Source organism: Lissotriton vulgaris, unplaced genomic scaffold (assembly GCF_964263255.1).
Source record: "Lissotriton vulgaris unplaced genomic scaffold, aLisVul1.2 SCAFFOLD_415, whole genome shotgun sequence".
Taxonomy (NCBI): domain Eukaryota; kingdom Metazoa; phylum Chordata; class Amphibia; order Caudata; family Salamandridae; genus Lissotriton; species Lissotriton vulgaris.
The window spans coordinates 882,853-909,579 of record NW_028248207.1 but is presented as its reverse complement, the minus strand read 5'-3'; the positions used below and the strand labels follow the sequence as shown (position 1 = coordinate 909,579).

The 26,727-nt window shown below is 41.6% G+C and overlaps 1 protein-coding gene across 1 annotated transcript in view; it reads left to right on the top strand.

The window, feature by feature from the left end:
- BAG4 (BAG cochaperone 4) overlaps nt 1-26,727 on the top strand; it is a 99,611-nt gene that overhangs the window by 20,162 nt on the left and 52,722 nt on the right. The gene's annotated exons all lie outside the window — the stretch shown is intronic.

The window sequence follows — 26,727 nt, the reverse complement described above, 5'->3', positions numbered from 1 at the left end:
CATTTGCATTGTGGATTTATTTATTGTTTTTCTTTGGAGCCTGTGCACCTTTTAACGATGTAACCACTTTCCTTTTCACCATTGCATCTTGTTTCCTGATTGTGGCAGCCTGCTCGCCCTCTGCTGTCTCTCCCTTCACCCCGCCCGACTACCCCTCCGAGATCACCGCTTGTATGTTAAGGAATTTTCCCAAAATTACAGGATGTTAAGCCGATGCCGAGACTCAAACACCCACGTCCGCAGCTCTAATCGCACGCCCTTCACAGCATGTTTGGTGCCGTTTCATTGCTATAAATGTTACCAGATGGAGTCCTGTAGAAGCTCAAATGCTGTTCCAGTCACATTGCGTTCCGCCTCTTCCCACCCCTTCACCGCCTTCATTTTCACCATCGTATCTTATTTTCTGCTCGCTCAGTGCGTTCTCTCCCTACCCCTTCACTCCTCGGAGATCGCTGCTTGAGTGCCCGAAATCACAAGACACTGCTTTCATTTTCACCATTGCGTCTTGTTTCCAGCTCATGGTAGCCTGGTCACCCTGTGCCGTCTCTCCCTTGCCATTCACCCCTCCCTACTACCCCTCTGAGATTGCTGCTTGTATTTCAAATGATTTGCCCAAAATCACAGGACACTGCTTGCTCTTCAGTGACTCGGCACCCTAAAAGCTCCAAGTCCGGATTATAGTAGAGGACTGGACAGTGATATGTAAGATCTCAACTCGTAGTAATGAAGACTACCAGAAGATATATTATCTGGGTATGTCCACCACGTCTTGTCTTCCTAGTCGCAGTCATTGGCAGACTGGGGAAAAACTTTCCTTCATGGTTGTAAAGAGGGGCTATTTGAGTAAAGGGGAGATGCCATGGGCAGTAGCGTAACGAGCATTGATGACTTCTATTGGCTTAGCCAATGTTTCTTAGCCATGTTGTAACATGGCTGAAAGTAAAAAAAAATCTTTAAAAAAACAACTGTGTGACAGCCAACGTTGACCTTGTCATAGCGCTTTTTTAATTATTAGTGATTTCAATACTTTTTAATAATTTGTTGGCCGAATTCTCACACCTAATGTTATTTACTCCTGACCTCCCAATGTTTCCTCGGCAAAATGCTTTCCGCTAACCCCCTGCTGGCTCCTCTTAACAGCCTAACTGGCAAACCCGTGTTGGGCTAAGCAAAATATTTGTACCCCTGTTGTGTAGCAAAATTAAAATAGCAAAACAAGATTGGAACAAAACGACACGTGGCAAAAATATGCATGTGTGTTTTTTACACATGGAACTTGAATTCGCTGCTTTAGCGAGTGCTATAATTGCTATTGTTACAGTGTTTTACAAGCACTTTGTGCATGCTCGGATGCACTGCACAGTGCACGTGAACATACGTGTATACGGGTCTATCGAGTCCAGCCTATATTCTTGGAAGCGCTGACAGTCTGCGTTATGCACACTATGTACTTTAAACCGACTGGATTGTGCACAGCACACTATCGCTTGACACCAAACACTAGATGAGCCCTCCGGGCTTCACAAACACATCTCATGTTTGTATAAAGTGCTGGTAGTGTACATTCCGTGATGATTTCTAGTCTGACTGTACTGCACTATGAGCTGCAGCATGTGATATAGAGGCTTTATGCTCACAGTGAGATGTGCTATGGTTTCCTAGGGTGCTATGCAGTGCCGGACCTCATTGCCAGGCACACGTGAGACATGCCATTGATAACTATCTCAACGCTCTGCACAGTAGTGTTCTTACTAGAAGTACTCTGGTGTAAAATAAATCGGCTCTGTTGGGACTACTAGACCAAAACAGAGTCTGGACGATTACCTGTGCCAGTATCCTTGCCACTGCACAGGGGAGCGCATATCTCGGACAAAAAGCACCTGGTCTGCTAGCAGTGCTGCACTTTGGTATTACATATCCAGATTTAATCCTATAGCAGCATTTCTGACTTCAGCCCTTATCTTATGCACATATGGATCAGGAGATTGTGTGAGCGAACCTGTTCTGTTTGTTTTATGTACTGTGCCACATGAGTTATAAATCTGCACCCAGAATGGGCACACGGAGTATACACATGAGGGGCAGCTAATTAGGGAGCCCGATTTGAGTGTTATGGTGGTCTTAAATAGCAAAAATTCTAGCGCATTACAACACTGCAAAAAAAAAAGCCAACATACATTCCTCTTACCTATAAACGCTTTCAATTTGAAGTCTGAATGTACAGTAAAATGTGACTAGATAAGAACAAGATTTACAGGCTTGTTTACAGAAAGGGAGCAATAGGAAGGATAAGACCTCACTGTAGGAGAGTAGGGTCTTCTTCCTATGGTTACCCCCACTTTTTGCTGTGCTTCACTGGTTAATAACTGATTAACATTTTTTGCCGTGTTTTTTTGTAAATGACATTTTATATTTATAAATTGTTATTCACAATGCCAATAACGATATATAAATATAAAATGTCATTTACAAAACCAATAGCTCCAACTTTCCTACTGCGAGACCTATTGGCAACGCCAGTGCTTGTTGTATGCCTGTTACACCCGCAGTTAATAAGTTGCTTTGCAATAGTTGGTAAGGGGATTTACACATTTTCCCTTGGGCCCTCCCTCCTCGGTTTTGGTATTTCTCTTCTCAAATGACCCCAACCGCCACAAGCCATTGGCAGCCATCAGCATTTACAACAGGTGCAACCCGGAGGATGGTATTGCACAATTCCTGGCGGGTGCACATCATTTTTGAATGAACACCTGTATGCCTGTTTAGAGCAAAGTTACTTTGGCTATGGTTCGGCTGCTCCAAATAGCCATGGCCTACTCAGTTACGCGGAAAACCAAATACTCTACACAAACACCAGCAGTTTGTAAGTGACCCTAGGTATTCATTTTTCTCCAATTTCACAATTAAATACGCATGTTTCATCTTCACATTATCACTGCATTGATTTTAGGTAAGTGTCACATAGGATTTTCTCTTAAGTCCTCATCAGCTAGGGTTCTATGTTGATATTGTCAAATTGTGGAATGCAACTTTGTTGTCATCATTATTTTGTAGGTATTGTAGAAGTAAGAGAGGGGTAATTGAGAGAGTTGGAAACAACTCGGATGTGTGAGAGAATGTATGTATTAAGTTGGGATAAAACGGGTTGAGGGAGACGGGCACATTTAATGTAGATGACTGATAGTTTAACAACGGGAGGTCATGAATATCAACATAAGGGACATAACCTCTAAAACTAGGTAACCCATAGCAAGGAGACTAGAACCAGCGAACAGTTGTACGCTCAGTTTGTTTCCTAGTGCAAAATGTGCAACCCATTTTTAAAGCTTATGTTAGGTAGCTGAGTGTTACTCGTGCTATAGAAAGGCGTACATTAATGTATGATTGGTCCATAAAGATTTTGCTCTTTCTTACAGGAATCATTTGCTTATTGTATGCTTGTCTGTTTATAGAGAGAGTACAACTGCCCTTTAACTCCTGTCACTCCCTCTGTATTGTGTCGTACCTGTTCTGTAAGTCTGAGAAAACCATGGTTTTCTCCTGCAACTTTTCCTTTCTTTATATTTTGTGTTAAAGAAGGTTGCACTGCTGCTTTTCATGTTGTACCTTTCTTGTGAAGCGGAGTATAAAACTTCCAGTACACAAAAGACAAACCAATTTGCATTACCAATGCTTGTTTTAATATGTGGTGTTAATAAAAAGAGTAAACCCTTACAAAATCCACAAGCAGAGTTTACTTTTGGTTTTACATGTAAAACAAGCAGTTTTTGAAATGTAATGGATGACTCTGTACAGTTTTAAAACATAGCTGACAGGTGGGTATGTGCAACGCTTTCAGCCCATTCTTACATTTTTAGCCACCATAATGAGTGGGACCAGACTCTGGAGCATGCGTATACTCGCATTCGCAATACTAGATTTAGGTTTACCCATTTTAACTATTTACATTCCAAGTATTTCACACCCCACAGACTCGATGCCATGCTCCATGCTATGGACCATAGCTGCCCTCATATGCACCCTGACTGATGTGGGCTTCCCCTATATGGTATGGAGCTGCCCTCTCATAAACCGATTTTGGCTCAGAGATGCGTTGGGTCTTGGAACGCATGCTGGGAGGACACCAATTGCATACAGTACAAATATGCCTGCTGGGACTGCACGCCCTTAAACCTGAAATAAAAATAAAAATTGGCATCAGATTCCTGGACTTAGCTTTGGTGATAGCTTGTAGGAATAATGGCTGACAATAGAAGTCCCCACATAGCAGGTGGCGAATAGAAGTGGCGAACTGGACAGATGCGGAGGTTGCAGCACTGCGTGCAGAGGAATGTAGAAGGCTGTGTAAAAAACGAATTGCGGACTAGTGTGGAGGTGATCTATAGGTTCAGGGACTACGAGACCTAGGAACTATCCTACTGGAGTGGGATACTTTTATGCCCCTTTGCTACTGGCATTGGGGAAGAGAGTCAGGCAGGGGCATAGTAGTTGGATTGGAGGCGCCGCTGCCGTGCACAAGGATGGACTAGAGCACATATGGGGTAGACATGCATGACCTCCGAGTCTTGATGATCTGGGCACCTATCACTTGGCAAGAATTTTCTTTAAGTTATAAGTTTTAGTTGGTGTTTTTCCATTCTCATGACTTTGCCTGTATTAGAGATGGAAAGGGTGCGGTAATGTCTACTGACGTAGTGGTGTTGCCAGAATGGCACTCTGAATGTCACTCTATGCGATCGCATGGGCGATGATGGAGTCCGTGAGTGCTACGCTGTATTCATCCCAATGAAATTCCGGTGACTCTGTGCTCGCATGAAGCGCCCTCTGAAAATGGGGCGAGTGATCTGTTTCTGTTTTTGAAATGCCAATATAGTTATTTTTTTTATTAAAAATAAGAGTGTTGAAGGTCAATGTGGGGAAATCTATGCTCTTGCCCCTGGGCCTTCATGAGAATGCCCCGGTAGATGCATTTATGGAGCTAGGAGGATTGCGAACTCAGAACGAAATCCCATACTTGGGGATCGCGCTAACCCCATCTACCGGCCTAACACTCACCCGTAACTGTACCAAACTCACCTCCCAAGTGACTAATGCCCTGCGCTGCTGGAGGACGCACCCCATGTCGCTGCTAGGTAGGGTAGCTGCAGTAAAAATGTCCATACTGCCTAAAATATTATATATTTTTCAGACAATACCGGTTACACTGCCCCCCCCCCCCCTCTGCGCTATATCCACACGCTGCAGAGATACAACACTTTATTTGGGCCAGGAAACGGCCTTGGCTTCGTCGCGAGTTGGCCTTTCGTCCTCTTGCTGAGGGCGGTTTAGGGATTCCCAATCTTATGAACTATTACAAGGCGGCCCAACTTCTCTATTTAGTGGAATGGAGCAGACCAGAAACCGAAAAGAGTTGGCTCTTTCAGGATAGGGCAATGGCCCGCCTCTCCTTGTGGAAGGTACCTTTCATGAAACCGGCCGATCAGCCATCGTACTTGCATAGATCTCCCATTACTCGCTAAGTGATGAGGGTATGGGACTCGGTTGCTGTGAAAAGGAATCTCACCTCCTTCCCCTCGCCTCTTACTCCCTTCTTAGATAACCCCACAGGCACAGACGTGCTTGCTTTCCCTCAGTGGAGCGCATCGCCTTGCCGTTCGGCGTGTCACCTTTTTGATCTCCAGGGCTTAATCCCCTACTCTGAATTGCCTGACTGGTATGACATCAAAGATCCCAAACGGTTTCAATATTTTCAGCTCCGTCACTGGCTGCTCCAATCCGACGTGAGCCCTTTGGTTAGCCGTAAGCTCACGGCCTACGAGAAATGGCTCCTCTCTGAACACTCAGATCACAAAATGATCTCTGAATTGTACCTCATGTTGCAACCTCCCGCATCACAAGATAGGTCAGCTAGTCAGCGCCGATGGGAAACAGAATTAGGTCGGAGCCTCTCGCTGAAGGAATGGCAGCAGATCTACTATAGGACTAACCAAACGGCAAGGAATGTTGGGAGCAGGGAAGCGGCGGTTAAAGTGACCATTTACTGGCATTTGACCCCAGCTCGACTGCATAAAATTAATTCCAACTGTAGCTCTGAATGTTGGAGAGGCTGTGGAGAAACGGGCACCCTTATACACATGCTTTGTGATTGTAGAGAGGTGTAAGGGTTTTGGGAGGAAGTCCTTAAGTTATGTGGACACCTACTTTGAAACTGAGATACCCCGCTTTCCCGCTTACGCTCTCTTGGGTCTGCCTAACGCACTCACCTTTCCATTTAAATCCACACGAGGGAAACAAATGGAGATAGCCCTGAGTGCAGCTGTACACCATATCTTATCCCTCTGGGGCACTAGAACCCGCCCCTCACACACTGGGTGGCTGCACAAATTATGGTACATTGGCATGGAGCGCATACAAGCTAATCTCACAAACTCAACGGCATCCTTCCATACGGTATGGCAGTCGATCCTCTCTCTGCTGGCGCAAGAATTCAATGAAGTGACCTGCCCCAAATACCGGCGATTACTTAGGCTAACGGATGCTCCGACTCTTATGGATGGGTCCCAAAGGGCGTAATACATTGTTCCTACATGGCGCACGGCACACCGGTTCCGGGGTGGGTGGGGGGGGGGGGTTGGGTTAGGGGGGCTTGGTTGGGGGGGGAGTTTGCGGACGGGTACGCTTCAAGGAGAGTTACGCATATTGATGTCTATCACATCATCGGTACTCGTGGCCCTCGGGCAGACATTCCACTTTTCTCCCGGGTGATTGCTAGCTGGGACGCCGATTGCGCATGCTGAGTTTCGATGCTTCTGTCACTGATTGTACTGGCTGTGTTTTATTTAGGCCACTGGGTATCTTTCCTTGATTCAATGTATGCTAATAATGGGTTAAAACAATTCATGATAAATAGTGACCGTAACTGTACTTGTTCGTTAGGTACCCGCTGTGATAATGTACATATTTTATTAGACTGTAGGATGGTTTTAGATATTCGAAAGGAGATGTTATGGCCACTATTAAAAAGATACATGATTATGAATAGGATGCAAGCAGCTAAACTTCTAGTGGAAATGGCAAATTTAGATATAGCCTGTGCTTTAGGGAAATTTATGAGTAGAGTTAGGGTGTTTCTCCAGTGTATAGAGTAACAGGAGCCAGCAGCTCCCTTAGTATAAATTGAGATTACAGTTTTAAAGGTAATAGTAATGTATGTATTTTATTGTAAGGATTGGACATATATGTTTGAATTACTGTGCTTTTATAAATTTTTAGGAAGATATTTGATTAGTAACTAAAGGAGCTGTATTATCTTTTGTGCAATGACAATGTGCTGCATTTTTATGATTGTACTATGTTATGTGTTTAAAAAAAAAAGGTTTATAAAATGTGAAGTGTATACTTTTATGGTTGTAACAAACCAAATAAAGTTCTTACTGACAATGAAAAAATGATTCAATGTACCTTTTGTCTGCTCAAAAATCAATAAAATAAAGTTATTAAAAAAAATAAGAGGAGACTAATGGAGCCCCAGGGGTATAGCATTCAATTCTCAAAGGGTGCTGCAATATTCGGGACTTCACCTGCTCTGTTGTCTGGCATATATATGACTTATCACATGGACATTTGACGCAGTAGATAACGTTTTTGTATTGCAGCATGAAAATGTTGTTTGATCTCGGTACCATTAAGAGTGATGCTTTTAGTGTCACTTGTGAAGTTGCATGCCAGACAATTCTGACACCTAAAGTGTCCCACAAGCTTGAGTAGTTTTAGCATTTGGTAAAGATTATTTTGTTGTGTTCTGGTCTGGCAGCTTTAACTAAAAAGTCCTTCAAATCTTTTCCTCGCTTCAAGGAAAATAAAGGTCTAGGCGAAGTTTGAAAGAATTTTCCAATTTTTTTTCCATGGTTTAATTTTTATTTTCTTTAGTACTATATGTAAGCACACGTCGGGGGAATAATCTTATGCCTAACTTTAGGCTCATGTTACTTCTCCCGTGGGGTGAACCAAGTCCTCTTCATAGCCGATTTAACTAGGTTTTTTTGAGTATGTCCTCTGCATCAATTTCGTGCACAACACATTGGCATTTTCAAAAAAGTCCTCCTTAAATGTACAGTTTCTCAGAATCCTTAAAAATTGGCCGTACGGTAAGTTTTCTTTACCGATCAAGCACAATGCATTGTAAGGTGCTCACAGTTGACATTTCATGTGGTTTAGTCACAACAAAGAAACCGAACAAGCAGCTGACTCCTCAAATGAGTATGTGCTGCAATGCTCTCAATACCACAAAAGTCTTTGCAACACCCAGTTTGGGTCCCAGAAAAACCCAATACAAGACTTTGTGTTGTAGTTTTAGAGCATGCCTGATGTTGATCTCTCTGAGTATTATGCAGTACACATAAAAAAGCAGCTAGGGATTCTTGGGGCTGACATATTTCTATGCCACACTTGAAATTGTTGACTATAGCCTTATAGCCCACCGTAGCGGGCTATACCGACTATTAGAACATAGGAATGTTGGGAGCTACATTGAAAACAATGGCGTGCTCCGGGCTTATAATGGCTGGTATAAGCCTGGAGATCCAACATTCCAATGTTTCTTTGTTCCCAGCTCTGGCTGTGAACAAAGGCTTCAGGGAGCCTGAGGGGACTCCAATCCCCCCACGCTCCCAAAAGGCTTTGTTTTTTTTGTTAGAACATTCTGTCCTCTAGTGGCAGAATGTTCTAATAGCCTTATAGCCCTTCGTAGATGGGCTATACCGCTATTAAAGTCCCTCTCCCTTGTTAAAGGCCCTCGCCTTCGGCTCGGGGCCTTTAACGCTGGAGAGGGCCTTTAATAGCTGGTATAGCCCTCCAAGGCGGGCTATAAAGCTATATTAAAGGCCCACTGAATCGTTAAAGGCCCGAGCCGAAGGCGAGGGACTTTAACGAAACAGCGGGACTTTAATAGCCGTATAGGCCTGCTACGAAGGGCTATAAGGCTATTAGAACATTCTGCCCCTAGAGGGCACAATGTTCTAACAAATTAAACAAAGGGTTCTCGAAGCTCAAGGGGGTATAAATCCCCTCGAACTTCGAGAATCTTTTGTAGAACATTGGAATGTTGCTCTGCGGGCCTTTACCGGCCCGTAGAAACAGGGAGCACTCAATTGTCTGCAATGGAGCTCCCAACATTCCAATGTTCTAATATTGCCTTATAGCCCACCGTAGAGGGCTATACCGGCTATTATAGGCCCTCTCCAGCGTTAAAGGCCCCGAGCCAAAGGCGAGGGCCTTTAACAAGGGAGAGGGACTTTAATAGCGGTATAGCCCATCTACGAAGGGCTATAAGGCTATTAGAACATTCTGTCACTAGAGGACAGAATGTTCTAAAAGAAACAAAGCCTTTTGGGAGAGTGAGGGGATTGGAATCCCCTCAGGCTCCCTGAAGCCTTTGTTCACAGCCAGAGCTGTGAACAAAGAAACATTGGAATGCTGGGGCTCCAGGCTTATACCAGCCATTATAAGCCCAGAGCACTCCATTGTTTTCAATGGAGCTCCCAACATACCAATGTTCTAATAACCAATAAACCTTCGAAAGGTTAACCATGCAAACAGAACACTGAGCATACAAAACGTCTGACTTTGGACATGCAGACCCTTACTTGAGGGTAGAACCTTAGCACAAATGATTCAGGAAGCATCTGAAAACTGAATATTTGGTAATGCTTTCACTCCAATTTGTCACAGTCATTGAAAAATATTAGGTTTATTTTGCATTTCATCTGGTTAGTCTCTAACTTCCCTATATGAAGATTTTTGGTTAGACCATGCTCGCACAGTGGCAAGACATAGGTAGAAACCTTAGCTTTACAAGTCTGTAGGATGTGGATAAAATATCATGTACCGAAAGAGTTATTTATAAAACAAGCGTAGTCTGGACAAAGCTCAGATTTAAGCTTCGTACCCAGGAAGAATAACACCTTCAAAACGGATTCAATCGGTCTGTGTTAATAATTAATAAGAGAAAAATTATATTCCTGATCATCATTTAAATAGGAGTTATTTTCCATGATGGTCTAACAATGCAAAACCCCTTTTGCTTGGTTCACAGATGAAGTGTGCTTTATATTGGGTCCCATCTTGTGTGGATGGTTAACTTTTAATCTCCTGTGTGTTATAGCACCACGCAAGTCAAACCGATTATGAAATACTTGTCTTGTTTTTTCATAATTAGTTTATAAACACTCCTTTCAAATGAGGTAATACAACTCCACCCATTAATTACCGAGCTACGTTTCCCAGCCTCTGTATGCTTGGTGTTGTGTCCTGAGGCAAGATTAGTTTAGAGCAGTCTTTCAGACGATTTGGTGTTTAGCTCGCTGGTCTTAGACGCGTGAAGATCCTGTCTTTTTACGAAATTGGAGCACAATAGTTTTTTGTTTATAAAAGCACCCAAACAAAGGCGGGACGAAGTAGCGAGAAACTTTTCCGTGTGCTGAAAATATTGGTAAGAGTCAATTTGTTTGCCTTGTCGTCTATATGTAGATCATTGAATAACCTCTCATTAATGTACTGTCTTTTTTTGGATTTGTGTAGGGATCTTGTATTGTTAGCTTCGGTTGTAAGTGAGGGATGTTTTAAAGATCTGTAAACCATGGTGGGAGCAAAAATGAAAGTATAATCTAGCACTATGAAGATGATGGGGAACCTAGGTAAAGGAGGGGTGTTGCGGATTTACCGCTCCCTAGTGAACAAGGGCCCAGCATTCTAGACTCACCGCGTGCCCGCTTGGAGGGTTGGCTGGGACACTTCGAGGATACAGACTGGAGAGACGCTCTCATGGCTCCCAAGACCTTGACGACCTCCTCCAAACTGCGTCTAATCCAACTCTACTATTTACACATGGCCTACCTAACCCTGTGTGTTTATATAGAGCCCGACTGCGTCCCTCCCTGGCCTGTACACAATGCAATCACGCACCAACTGACTTTTACCACATGATCTGGCAATGTCCTGTCCTTGCATCATTTTGGGCGGATGTGGAACTGGAACTTGCACAGACCCAGGGGTGGGCGGTTCCCCACGACCCATTAGGTCTGATTCTAGGTGTGTTTAATGGCCTGGATGGTTCCCGGGCTGACAACCGTTTCCTTGGGACTGCAGTGGCTGTGGCGAAACGTGACATTGCGGCACTCTGGTCTCAGGCCAAGCCACCTACTGTACTGAGGTGGAGACTGGGGTGTACTGGTGCGGAACTCAAGATGAACCACTCTTTCAAGCCCGGGCTGCCCTTAACTATTTGAAAAGATTTGGGGTAAATTGTTCAATCTATTGGCCTCAGGGGTGTGTGTGTGTGTGTTCATATGTATCACGATAACTTTGCACGAGACTCTATTCTGAAAAATGATATACAGGTCTCTGGCATCTTCCTTGCTGTGGTATGCCATCCAGACACTGAGCCTGATTTTGCTGCCAATGTAAATTTGTTGGCTTTGTTTAAAATCAATAACTTTGATTATCAAAAAAAAATCCAGCACTATGAAAGTAGATGGAATCAGTGCGGTTTTCTTACGTTTGTAAAGTGAGAATCCCAAAAATTTGAATGGGGAGAGGGATATAACTCAGTATCTTTAAAAACACACCATACTTTTTCGAGGGAGAATAGATTGACTGGTTGTCATGCAAATTAATCGTCCCTGCACATGTAATTGTCTAAGCAAAGTTCTCCTTCCTACAGACGTTAAAGCAAATGGCGTTTAAGACTATCATTCCTAAAAGGTGATATCTGAAGCCCTATAAATTTGCTAAAGTAACTAGGAAAGTAGTACTTTGTTCTCCTTAGATTATTTGAACCTATAGTTCTGGGATATTCAACCAGAATTCATTATACCCACCCATACCAACAATACCAATATTTCAACTGCCGATAGCAAACATGGAATGTTTGTAAATTCATATAACATTCAGCCTGGTGACAGCTGTCTTTCACATTATCGCTCATTTACACACATGGCCACAAGCTAATAAATCGAAGTGTTGAATTTTATGGTACTATGTTTTTTGGCAGTACCATATTACTCAGTGTTTAGTTGAAATTTTAAGGGAATTTTTACGGTTGACTACATTTTTGTTACACATTATTGCTGATTTTCAAACGTAATTCAATTAATTCTACAATTAGTTTTTTATTCAAAGCCCGCAGTTTGCAACAAAAAAACTCTGCAAACAAAGCACATACACTAGAATTGGCAGAACCTTTGCTACAGTAAAGGTTTATTAACCTGCGGAGTTAGCATCTAAATCAGTTGATGTCTTCCCTTCTTTAACCCCTTCGCTGCTCATGACGAGCTCAGCTCATCATGAGGCACGGTTGAGCTGTGCTTATGATGAGCTGAGCTCGTCATGTATAATGGTATTCAAAGAATGTTAGCACAGGAGGGGAAAACCATTAGCAGCCAAGGTGTTAAAACCAACAAATACGAACAGATCATAGTTCAGATGAAATGCCCCACTATGGTGCAGTTAAGCAATCTGTGTGTAGCTGGCAGGAAACTGCATCGAATCAAAACAGTGGAGACTCATCCTTTCATATTCCCAAGGCCAATTTTTAATGAGTGCCAGTAAATTTAGTAACCATGTTAAATGCAAGCTAATCCCAATGCAATTACCACAAGCATTCTATTAAAACAAATGTGTTAATATTCACCATTTGTCATTGAGTTAACACGCAAAGAAGCCTCTTCCCTTTGTCACTACTTGTGCAACGTGCGTACTGTGATTCATACAATGTGAGAAGTTTACTTCCCTGCCTTCTTCACTGAAATTGAAGGAGCAGGAGACTCGCTTTGGACCATCGTCTCATAAGATCAGAGCCCTTGTCATTTGTGGTGCCTACTTACTGCTACTGCCCTTGATGCAACTGCTTTGAGGTACAATTTCATAAAATGAAGCAAATATTGCTTTGACCGAGGAAAAAGTCCTTTCTCCACTTCCAACTGGCGAAGTTGTATTTATAACAAGCATTTGCAATGCAATAGCTCTCATATCTGCGATTCTTTGAACTATTGGCATTGTAAATGACAATGCCTTTTATTTATGTGTTTTATAAACCAACACATCAATAAAAGGCTTTGTCATTTATTTTGGCAATAGCTCAAAGAATCACAGATGCGAGACCACTTTAATGGTGGCTGCGCCCCTTTCTTTAGACATATTCCGCTTACAGTGAGCCACATCTAAAGAAAGGGGTGCAGTCACCAGTAAAGTTGAAGCATGGCATGGGGCGCTTGACCCCCCCCCCCCCCAAACATTTGTTTGGAAGTTCACAAACAAATTCTTTTTTTGTAGTAAAAGCGCCTATGCTGTTCTTTTACTTTAATGGAGACCGCACCCCTGTCTTTAGACGTGGCTCGCTATAAGCTGAATATGGGGAGCAGCATCTAAAGAAAGAGGCTTGGCCACCATTAAAGTAAAAGCACAGTATAGGGGCTTTTCCTGAAAACGAAAAAAACTCTAAGCTTACGGAGCGCAGCCGCTTTAGTTAAAGCAGACAGGTCGCCATTACTAATACAAATATAAAAGCGGGCGGCGTGCTGTGTTGTAGGAAAGCACGTTGTGGGTGGAATAGGGGAAAGTCATTAAAGAAAATAGTGCTCACAGACTGTAGATAAAGCGGGCCGTGTAACAACACAAGTAAAAAGTCCAGTCCTCATGGGAGGTTACAAATGCAGACAAGGTGGTGATAAGCGGGGACCACTTAGCCTATTCATGAATCAAAAGCAACAATTTAGAAAGGCCAGTGACAGGATCTAATTGAAAAGATGGAGGCAAAATGGGCGAAGCTTCAAGTCCATACCTAAATGCAGCATGCCTCGCAGAGCAGTGCATGCGCTGCCCAGGCTCGACCTAAATATGATTATAAGAGATCGTTAGTGCACTTGCAACTCGCACATTCTCTGAAGGGACTGTCTTAATTGGGCCAGTGACCTACTAAATGCTGACCTGAAAAAAGCTGTGATTTCCGTTGATGTCTGAACACTCGAACGGCTGCAGTGGCCTTGCTCAAGTAGCAGTACATCACAGAGCCTGTCCAACTGAAAGCCAGCAAAGGAACTTTATGGTGAATGATGCATGATTTTTTCTTGGGTCATGCACCAAGGGCACGCTAGCATTCTCCAAGAAGAATAGGCAGCAAACAATTAAGTGCTTCCAATCTGTGACAAAAGGGCTTTTTTAATTTAGTTGAAAAGAAAACCGCTACTTACACCTGCATTAACTCAATAAAGTAACGTATCTGCTGCAAAGTACAGTGTCTTCTCATTTTGTGAAGGGCTAGGCTGCATCAGGCAAAAAACACGCCAACAAGGGGAAGGAGGGCGGTCTCTTCATATTCACCATATTTATGTTGCTTTTTAAATGTATTGGATGCCACATTTCTGCATTGAAGTGTTTGTATACATTGCCCTAAGCAAGTTGGTAGAAACTTTTGAAGATTTTCACTATCTTTAAGTTCTGCATGATTATAAAGATCTGTTCAAGCTGAAGCTTAAGTTACATTTTTGTTTCCTGGATATTCGGTCATATGTTTTCAAGATGCCTGTAAACGTAGCACAGGAAACCAAATTAGTCATAGTTGGTGAGTAGCAACATGATTTGGTTTCCTGTTTAAGGGCTTCGTGTGGAAGGACACGTGTTCAATAAAACTAGCTTCTCACCTTTTGTGAGCCATTTTATAAGTTGTTGGTTGGCATACAACAAAATGCTTATTTGCTAAATGGCTGAACACATAATAGCAATGATTACAATTGTTATGGTTTATAATCTGAAAATGCATTCCCAAAATTAATTAAATAAACCAGATGCAATAATATTATGGTAAATCAAAGCCTTAACCCTCGCCCTTAACTCTGAAGCTAAATCCAGTGCTAATTCAATATCGATCTAACTCTAGCACTGAGACTAAGGGCAAAGGTAATCTAAAAACTAACTATAGTACTGTACCCTTGCCATTAGATTAACACTGCATCCAGCTAGGACCTAAAGTGTATGTACATCATAAGCCTTACCTTAACCATGAACCTAAGCAGAATACTACTTCTAAAATGGTCCGATAATGCTAACCTTTATGGTCAATATAGACTATTTCAATTAAAAAAAAGGACAAAGGGCCTGATTACGAGTTTGTTGGTGCAGGAGCGGTCTGCCACCCTGCTCTTGCACTGCCACACCAGTCTACCCACCAGTTGACGAGTTTCCTCGTGTCTGGCGAGCTTTTTTGGCAGTCCCACGGTAGTGCCTCTGAAAATGGGCATCGCAATGGGAATACCAAAAACTAGTTCCTCCACGGCATGAACTGTAAAGTCCATGCTGTGCAGGGCCTGGGGTGCATGCACACAAGGGGGCAAATGATGTGCCCCCCTGCATGCATCCCCATGCAAATATGCAACGGGGGGGTTTCAGGACTGCCAGCCTTTTTCATGAAGGAAAGATCTCAATAACACCCCTGGCGGTCCTGAAACTTGCAATACGCATGTCGTGCTGCTGTGGCACCACCAGCATATTACTGAGGCCCTGACTGCTGGGCCACTGCCAGGGAGAAGCGGTTCCATAGTTGCCACTGTCCTTTTTTTTTTGCAGGGACAGTCCTGGCAAGTTGTAGACTGTCCCGAGTAATAATGTTGCAGAAACGGTTCCTCTTTAACACACACAGGTAGGCAAGCAAGAACTTTCTATCTGTAGCAACCATATGCTGCAAAATATCCCTGGATTATTTTTCACATTTTGTCAACTTTGCGGTTCCTTGACTTGCGCGGCGGTGCAATGGCCCATCACTGTTGTGCCCCCGCGAGTCCGCCAGACTCGTAATGTGATCCAAAATGTTTTCAATTGAAAACATTTCAAAATTAGAGCACTCCATCTTTGTTTTTGTGTTAGTGTTTTCATTTTATATATAAATACTGCATACCAGTTAATGAATATTTGATTCCTTCCTTCTTGCTCAGTGCTCATGGGTGTAGTAACATAGTTCATGTATATGAGTGGATTTTTACCTAAGTAAAGTTATCTATCCGAGCATTGGCATTCTGAGCTTCAGGGTGAACTTGCATTTCTAGTTTCCCTGTACTTTTACCAGTTTGCGAGGTTTAGATTTTTGTATGACACTGATATCTTGGTTCTCTTTAATACAGCTAGGGCCGTTTTACCCACTGTGAGCTCTTCTAAATGATGACTTTTTAAAAATGTATTTGTATTACTTGGATGCTGTGTGTCTAGATATATACATGTGACAATCACTCCTGGTTTCAAATGTCCTTGTTGAGTTGATGTTTTGCATGTTGGGGCGTGACGTTGCAAATACATCGTGTTCAGAGCTGTGTTCATCATTTCCCAATAAAACCAGCGCAATTTGTTATTACTAGATCGTATGAATTGAGCGGTTTCCTATTGTTTTAATTTGACTTATATGCTACCTCACTGCATTTTTTGCTATTTGTTATCTTCTCATGTGACCCTTGTAAAGCGCTCTGATACCCTTGGGTCCAGCCAACGCTATATAAAACCTTTGAAATAAAATAAAGTGGAAACAAGTTTGCTCCCAAAACGGTACATTTATTTTTACATCTTATTGTGCGTTGCATACTTTAATTCTCTTTTGTTTAAGAAGTACTCCACTGCGCGGAGGCCTTCCTCATGGTCTATTCTAATCAATATATACAATGTACAATGTAAACCGACTGCCGGGAACAGCGTATTGCACGCTTCAAGCAGTCATCCCCGTAAACTTATTAACAACATTCCTTACGGGGAATTTTTACGACTTAAGCGCAATTGTAGTCGAACTGAGGACTTTGAACAAGCGGCCACCGACAGTGTTGAGAGATTCCTGATGAGAGGATATAATCTACATCTCCTTCAGGATACTTTGAGTAAAGTCAGGAAACTACCCCGTACCACCCTCTTTGTTAAAAAGACAGGTCCAACTACAGACGGAAGATTTCGCATGATAACCCCTTACTCTGCGGATTCTTTCAAATTAAGATCCATTATGTCTAAACATTGGGACATTTTAAAATCTGACCTAATCGTAGGGCCTGATATTCCTGATGTGCCATTAATAACGTTCAGGAAGGCGAGATCACTACGTGACCAGATGGTCCACAGTTATTTACAACTGCTGCAAAAACAACTAGGGACTTTGAAGGATGTTAAAGGTTTTTTCCCTTGTGGAAAATGTAAAGCCTGTTCAGCTAGTAAGAGAACATTAACATATGAGGTAACAGGCTGCAGAGGTGGCAAGAAAGTCAACAAATTCATGTCCTGCCACACTGACTATGCGGTCTACTGTCTGGTATGCCCTTGCCTGTTAAGGTACATTGGAAGTACCATTAATCCTGTCAAATTAAGGGTGCTGGAGCATATGCGGGCCATCGTGAATAAAGACTTCTCATATCCGGTGGCCCGTCATTTTGCTATCAAGCACAATAGTGACAGGAATCTTCTGAGATACTTTTGCTTGGACCACGTTGGTGAGAGTCCGAGAGGAGGTAATAGATTGCAAACACTCAGGAGATTAGAATCCCGATACATCATTGATTTAGAGACCAGGGTGCCAAGGGGTTTAAATATGGGAGAAGAACTGGCATTTCATTTGGGTTGAAGAGAGGATATCAGTATTATGAATGTGAAATAGCTTAGTATGAAATTCTGGTTTATATGTAACAATCTGGTGAAGACGGTTTTACGACTGAAGTTGCGCCTAGATGTAAATTTATTGTTGTACATAGGAATTGTTTGTGGTTTGTTTATTCCATGTTAATTACCTGAGACTTTAGCAGCCAATGTAAGGCTGCAATTGCCGATCCACAGCAAGATTTCGCCTGATATGATTATTTAATAATGTGATCATTGTAAGGTTGTTGCGTTGTTTCACAACGTTTCATATTCACAGGATCATTATGCTTGGATTTATTCTGTCCAATAAGTCATTCTGTGTGGTTTAAATATGAGATTGTATTTGTGCCGATACACGGCGTTATCGATGGTTTAACCGACCTAACTGACATTTTTTTATGACAAATGTTAAAGCATAACATACTTAAAGATGGCGCGCAATATTGCGTTTGTGGCGAAGACCATTGTTTGTTTTCAATACTCTTACAAACATAGATAATGGTGCTGCACAGCGTTTTCCGATGTGAACACTGACAAAGGGATTTTGCTCCCGAAACGTGTTTGTTCTGAATAAAACCCTTTGCTGATATACTGCTGTACCCGGGAGTGCTGTTTTTTCCTAAACCCGGCTGGGTATTGCTAGGAAACTGGAGCTGGCATTTTACACGCGGACACCATCGCGTCACAGCACCTGCTTTTGAGAGTGACTCGTTTGTTTGGTGTAACTGGAGCTTGGAGAGAGATAGATATATATATATATATATATATATATATATATATATATATAATCTGATTCCATTCATCAAATACTATGCTTTTGCAATAATTTTAAAACATTTGACATAAGGTTATTAGCGTTGGCATTTCTGTTCAAAATACGGTATTTATATGGTTTCTCTGTTTCAAAATAGCTTAAAAGCTCAGCATTGCCGTTCTGTTTCTGTTCGAAAGGTTGTCCAGTCTTTATTTTTGTATGGTTTTCTTGTGTTGTGGGGTTTTTTTTCCTGAACTGCAGTGATTGTGCTTCAATGTCCATTTTTTCATAGGCATTCAGTGGTAAAAATTGTATAATTGGTTTTGCATTTGATGTAGTTGTTTTTTTTAAAATTATTTTTTATTGAGCATTTGCAAATCTTGAAGGCAACAATTACATCACGAGATCAAGTGAAATGTACAATAGGCACGTGTAATACGGCGATGTTGCTTAATAATACCAAAAAGGATGCAATTTTCTTTTTTAAACATTGCTAACAATAACAAAGGTGTTCGTCAGTGTGATCATTAATGTAATCAATCTTAGCAGCAGTAGTTTGAGAAAAACGTAAATACAACATTGCGCTCAGCCAGGTCCAGAATGGCAATCAGGATGTAGTTGTTAATTTTAATTAAGGCTTCCAGTTTTCCGTTTTTTACTGATTTTTTTTTTTTACAGTTAAAAAAACAGACCGAAAGCAATGTTTCTTGTCTGTATTTATTTTTAAAAACAGAAACATTTGGAAAATGATGCTTCATTTGGGGGAACTCTCCTTTATCTTTGTGATTTCCAGGACAATAGCTGAGCAGGTAGATGACATGGGAAGTTAAACAACTGATTTAGATTTCCCAAAATACAGGCACATATTAACATATATTTGCATTATAATGCTGATATTTACCTGTGGGTGTAGGGTTTCACTATATTTGGCTGTTTAATTTGCTAAAATGCAACATGTAAAAACGTATGATTGCATATTAATGAATAAAATGTTGGAAGTATACCATTTTACAACTTCATTTATTATCAAACACAAAATAAATATGAATAAATACCATCAAGGTAGCCCAAAAATAAAAATGGATAAATACAGACAAATGTTAAAAAAAATGAACAGCATAAAACCGGGATCCCTAATTCTAATCTTATTTTTTTTATGTGGCACAGTTTATTCGTTCATATCGACACTGTTACTACTTGCCTTACATTTACCACATGGAAAAGTCCTTTCATTTTGTTGAACCAATTAGTCTGTGTGTCATCTTGAAAATGGCTATGTACCAATTCAGCTTTTATTTACTTATTTTTTTTGTAAGGTAATACTTGGTTTATTTCCAATTTTATTCATCTGAATATCATCAGTTATTAAAATGTACCTGTATTTGTTAATCAGTTACTATTTTCTACGAATCCAGAGTGTAATACAATATTAATCATGTTGTCACTGTTTGATACCCTTTTGATGATTTTCACATGAGATCATATCGTTTCAGTTTCAGATCTATTCTTTACTATTTCCAAAACAGAATTAAAAAAATCTAATTATAAATCTTTTGCCCCAAATTTTTTAGCTGTTTAAAATATTCTTGCATACTGCAATTTCTTATGACCCTGCTTAATTCTCTACATGGTATATTCCATTTTATTCTCTGTAAATGGGGAGCTAGTGGCACGCAACCCACTGTTGCCTGCTTTGAGCTTTCTATACAATTCTGTTTGTATACTCTCACTCTTGATCTCAATTCGTAAGTCCAGAAAATCTATTTGTTTGTCATTTATTTTAGCACTGCATTTTAAAAACCATTCATCAATAAAATGGTGCCATGTCACTATATGCCTTCTGTTTCATTCCCTGTTTTCTTTCCAAATGATACTTTCGTTCCACAGGCTCTTATAGGTTTGCATGCCTAGTGGCCATGATTGATTAGGTATAGGTTTGTAATGAGGCCTGTGTAGGATGGTTTGGGTGTCATGTATGAGGTCCAGAGGGCTACTCCAATTATGTGATCTTAATCAACTTCTTACTTTTAATTGAATCTAACTCGATAAGCTCAAGTACAAATGTTTTTTTAAATGTATCTACTGGTGTTTTTATACATTTGTAAAGATTTTAATTAATCATGTACAAATAAAAATGTTACTTACTCCAATTATGTCAGAATGAACTTGTAGATGCTCCTAAGCATGTGATGAAATAGAGCTGTGGAACACAGAGTTGGGTCAGTGGATGGGTAGCATCTTCTATTCTAACCTGTACCACAGCAGGTCATGTGTTTAAGAACGCCTAACTTTTTATTGCTAGGTGGAATTTAAGGAGCTGGTGGTTGATTTTTCTTTCTTGATCCAGATAGCCAAATTTTAGAAGTAGTTTGAGAAAAATGAAAATCCTGCAGAAGTAAGATTTGTGGGAGAAACGGATGCTGTGCATGCTTAAATTGGATCCTCAATTATTGGCAGATTGAAGGTAGTTTGAGTTGCAGGAAGATCGATCTGGAACCGTGAATTACTCAGTGGGTGATTACGAAGAGTATTGAATTAGATACCGCAGGCCAGAGGTATCCAACGCAGAGCTTGAAGAGCTGGAGCAATGTAGTTGCATATGTGTAGATGTAAGAGCTGTGTGGAAGCCATGTTCGAGATTGCCTGGGAACAGGTAAGTAGGTAGAGCTGGACACTTAGATGCAGTATATTAAAATAGTCTAAATTTGATGGACCCGAGACATTAGTGGCCTACGGATGTAGGAGCAGTATGTTAATATTTATTTGGGTACTATAATGGCAGTCCTGACAGTCCTCCTGGATGTTCTGGGGGAGAAAAACTTAATTGGTCTGTATTATGTTTGATGGAAATGGCAGATATCGGCATGTGTTTATATAGAAAGCCAACAATACATCCAGGTGTGTTGAAATTGTCCATGGTGGTGAAAGAATCATCATGAGTGGCTACCAACGTATATACATTTTGAAGAATTTATAAAAAATTGTATTTGGTTAGCCAAAACGTGGTAGGCACTTAGGATCGCTACATATTCTTCTTAGCCTTCTTGGCAGACCTGCTTCCAAGAACTGTTGGCAGTCGGGGGCCCAGCGGAAATTTACTTGACTATGGTAGCAGTCTTGATCTGAGGTAAACCTAGAGATTCACCTAGCCTAAAAGCTCAAAGGAGGCACCTCCCTGAAGGTGCAGTTAGGTGAGGGACCAATGTATTTTGGGTGATTTGCTTTACTTTGCAGTGCAAAGAGTTAAAAATGTCTTGAGCTTCCAGTTGAAAAAGGCTCAAAGACGAATAGGTGTCTGGCAACGTAGATGCAGATATCGAAGTGCCTTCCTTAGCCAAACAAAAGTAACTCTTCTATTATTGGAAAGTAATGTTAGGCAGCATTAGAGAAGATCATAGTTAAACAAAGTTTATTTTAATTGTCTCTAATGGGTAGAAGAGGATGGAACTTGCCAAGTATGTGTTGAGTAGCATGTATATAAGCAACGGTTCTTGTACGATGCAGGGGTGTGAAATTTAATAAAATAGCTACTTGTCTATTGGACACGTTGCTTCGTAAATCTACGTGTCCTGTAAAGAAAAATCCACTTCTCTTTGGTGCATCGTAGTGCAGCGACAAAGTATGGCTGCAGTTCCATTACATAGGCGCTCTGATAATAGCCTCTCTGATTATGCCAGGGCTCATAATATATAGTAGAGTTTGAGTACTAGCAATTTCCTTATTTTGCCACCTTTCCGCCAATCCACATACTAGGGATGGAGGTAGCGGCTAGCAATGGTTCTATGGTTAATATGCTCTTTTGAGTCCGTGCAAACCTACTAACTTGTATGTTTTAAAGTTTTTCACCAGCTCATTTCCAATACTGAAAGATTTTGTTGTAAATTTACTCTTGAGAAGGGCAGAAGCAAATCCTGTTCCAGGGCTGAGAAAAAAGGGTTGGAGGGAAAGTACATTTGTAAGCACTCAACAGAATTTCACATGAGCAAATCTACACATGCATATTTACTCGTGCTAAAATGCAGTTCGCAAATATTTTCTAAGAGTGAGATTTCCTGGCCTACTTCTGTAACTTCTTGTGAATTAATGAAAGCAGCAAATCTCCACTAATGCAAGGACATATGCTATGGGTTCACTTTTGTGACTTTAAGAATTGGGCCATTCATCAGGTTTGGCGTTAATCATCATCTTTTGTTTTTATTAAACGTCTGTCTGTCAATCTAATCTATCAACCATTTCACTGTGAGTGACCACATTTGGTATTTCCCAAGGAGTTCACAAAGTCGTTTTGTTCAGTGCCAGGAGCTACTGTGGCAATGTGTACTTTTGAGACAAGAAATATTTTAGCTTTTAGCCAATTTTTTTATGCAGGTGAGGGCCCAACATCTCCCATACCAATAACGTTTTACAAAAACGATGTCAAAACAAGACACACATTGACAAAACTAAAAGGATGGCCACAAATGACATCCATTTTGGCTTTGCAAGTGCTTGTTTATATTAATGTTTCCCACAATCCTGTTCAAACTGTTTACACTGATTTTCCATTATGAATATTTTTGGGAAATACTAGCATGCATCTGTACATTTAACTAAAGGACGTTTCAAAGAAATGCGATCTAAAATTTCACAGTAATTTAGCACAGTTTTTTTCCTCGTTGCATTTTTTGTGAACATCTTATTATGAAAGCAAAGAAGAATCATCAATCTTGCTTTCAAGATTTTGCAAATATTCGTATCTAATCTGGGAGCATTATACATAGCCTCATATTGTGAAAGTTTGCAAACTTTGTACACATTTGTATACTGGAACCTCTGTCCGTAGTGCAGTCCGAGCTTACAACATTTCAGTTAGAACAGCATACACATTGATACAAATATTACCTTAACTGCAGACAGTGTCCTTCCCTGATCCATAATGTGATATTGTAAACTGCCAGCCAAAGTGTTTGTGTTGCAGAAGGTTTGGCTTCTTGTCCCAAGGGCAAAATAAACACAAAAACTTGTTGTCCTTGACCACAAACAATATGTCCTGGATGTCAGGCTATAGGAATTCCACACTCCTGACAAGGGCCCTAAAGTTTTGTTTTTCTTTTTTTGTTTTGGAACAGCAGAAGAGTCACTGAGTCACACTATGAGGTCATGGTGTCAGGCCTCCAATCTAGCATGGTACCTTGTGGATGGCAGGTTTTTTTTGGGGGTGGGGCTCTTCTCATAAAGCAGGTAAATTGATCTGAGCCATTTTCAACTTGGGAGTCGGACCACCTCTGATTTGGTTGTCTGCTGTTATAATTATCATGCCCTAATTGTGCAGTTCACTATGAAATGCCCCAATGGGCACCGATTCCTAGAAAATGTAGGGAGTTGATTAGCTTACCCTTTTTGATTTCTTTCAGCAATGGATTTTCTGATCTGTCTTAATATATGTTGGTGGAAAGAAGAGAGCATTCTAATGGAGCCACCAGTTTTTATTGTTGATGATGTCACGATTCATGCTGAACAGGTTATTGCTTTTTACAGACTTTAGAAACCTTTTTAAAATCAGCAGAAAACATCTTCAATTACTTATCAGGTAATTGCCTAATGGTTTGACTTTCTCTAAATGTTTTTTGAGCCATCACAATGTGTGGACTTGATGCTTTTCATATTAAGATGTACACTTTAATCTTGGAAGCTTATCTTATTGAAGTTGTTAAATTCACTATAAAGAGGCAACAATTTAGAGCAAATGTGAATAAATCCTTCCTTTACCCATTTAAAGAGGGGGTTTGTGAACCGGGCTTCACCATGAGTGGCAAACTAGTGCAGTGGAAGCCTGACACATTCCGCTACCTAGGAATTTAGATCTACCGTCAGTCGAATGATCTTTTTGATGGGAACCTAGGAGAGCCGTGACTTCCATTAAGTCACAAATGCGATTTAGGAGCACGCTGCCACTGGCTGTGGTGGGCAGGATATCACTCACTGAAATGGTGATACTACCGCAGCTCCAGTACTATTTTACGAATTTGCCACTATACGTGCCTTTTCAAAGTACAAGGGGACCCAACGGATAGCTAAGTACCATGGGTATAACTACGTTATAAGGAAACAAGGGTTACTTAGCGTATTTGAGATTCAAACTGATGTAGTATAGGCACACAATGGAAGCTATACGAAAAACAAATTTCCAAACCCAGCCGGGAAAGGAGTTTATTTTCTGGAGGCAATATCCAATCTTACAATATAAACAGTATAACTTGACACAAGCCTGTGCCGTACAAACCAGAAGGAAAGAAACAAGGATAGCGTAAAAGTGAAAGGGGTGTTTTTCAGGCAAAGGAAAAGGAGCAAGGACAGGGTACTGTAAAGAGTTAACAATTAATCACAGTATCGCCTGAGAGTTGGGTGTACACAATCACAATTGAAAATAATCTAGGTGTGACCCCACTCATGGGTGTCGACGTTTCGATCCCTTAGCTCAAATAAATACATGGGATCATCATCAGGACTTTTGTAATAGACAAAAACATGCCTGAATGTAGTCAATAACGCCTCATTGAGGTCAAGAGCATAATCTGTAATGGTTAAAAGTCCTTCCCTTCAAGGTGTGGTACTGGCTCACGTGGATAACGTGATGGAGAGCCTTAAAGGGGGATCCGGTGGAAGGTTCTTGCGTTATCAAGTGCCTCGAGGTCCGTTTTCAACTGCGGAGGGTAGCAGCTCTTAGTTCACTCTGTATGTGAACACGAATCAGTTTTTAGTAATGCAGGCAGCGATGGCCGTGCATGTCGGAAGCCAACAATGTGGCGGTAGTGACGCACGTCTGGATGCGGGCGCGTCTCTCGTGGGCTGCTCGGTCGGTGCCTGATGCTTAGCTTCCAACTTCCTTTTTCACCGCCTTAGAGAAGCAGATCAGATATTTAATCTGGGGCAATGCCAGACGTAGGATGGCACTGAAAAAACGGTACTTGCGGACAGACCAAGGTGAGTTGGCGGCACCCTGTTTTGAGCATTATTACCTAGCCTCTCAATTAGAATGGATTGCACGGTGGTTGTCAGATCGGCATTATGCAGACACTGCAACTATGCAGCCGTCCTACCTTCTGGAGCATATAATCATGCTGTTCCACCCGGGGGCGCGACCTCGACCACCAGAACTTCTGCTACTTGCTGTGGCCTATAAATGCTTCTATAGGAGTCTATACATAACACGCAGCGATCCCCTATGCGCCGGCGATACCCTTGGAGGGAACTGCCAATGGGCAAGCTGTACTAGCAACACTTGCACTCAGGGAGTGGCAAGAAAAAGGCATTCACACTCTTGGTGATCTATACCATAAGGGGGCACTTAGGCCATACACAACGCTTTTAGACGAAGAGGGACTACCGCCTGGGAAATTTCTCACTCATCGTGCGCTGGTGGCCTCACGGCAAAATGGGGGAGATCACTACAGAGCCACAAACGCCTCTCACCATGCAGTATTTACACATCATGGGAAAAGGTAGACATCTGATGCACTGGTTTGCAGCCTCACTCAGGACTCGCGTAGTGATCAGCCTTGATGCGCTTCGTCGTAAGTGGGAACAAGATCTGGACCACTAATTTGCCTATAAGGAATGGTCTCAAGTACTCGAGAGCCTGACCTGCATCCCCAGGAACATGCACTTGCGACAGATAAAGTTGTACATAATACATAGGGCATACCTCACGCCTGCGAAAATTAACCCATATTTTATTTGTGGAGATTCCATATGACAGAGGTGCGAGGAGACCGAGGCTAACTTGATCCATATTTAATGGAGCTGCAGCAGGGTGGGTACTTACTGGGGTGAAGTGGCCGCATCACTACATGCCTGAACTGGTCAGGAGCTGCAGTTCAATTGGCCCACATATTTATTGGATGCGCTTCGCAGGACACCCAACACGAAAGTCACGTCCAGATTTATAGATCTGGGACTGATAGTGGGCAAGAGGCTGATCAGTAAAAGGTGGAACGCATCAGATCCCCCACATATACACGCTTGGCGTAATTCCATGCTTGCATGGGCCAAAGCGGAAAGAGTCACCATCAAACGTGCAGAAACTCTGGGGCTGCCCAAGACCACTATCGCCACATACTGGAAGGTCATTTACACTGAATTACAATGCAATACAGGCACACTGTCCGTGGACCCCTCCGAAGCACAAGCCGTAGGTCACTAACATGTGTACCGATTAAAGCAGCGTATACACCACGTCACTCTTTTACTGGCAGACGCATACTGGTTGAAACGCAATACAAATACACATCTTGGAAATGAGGAGGTTGTTAGTAGCTGTTAATTGTATGATTTACATGTAA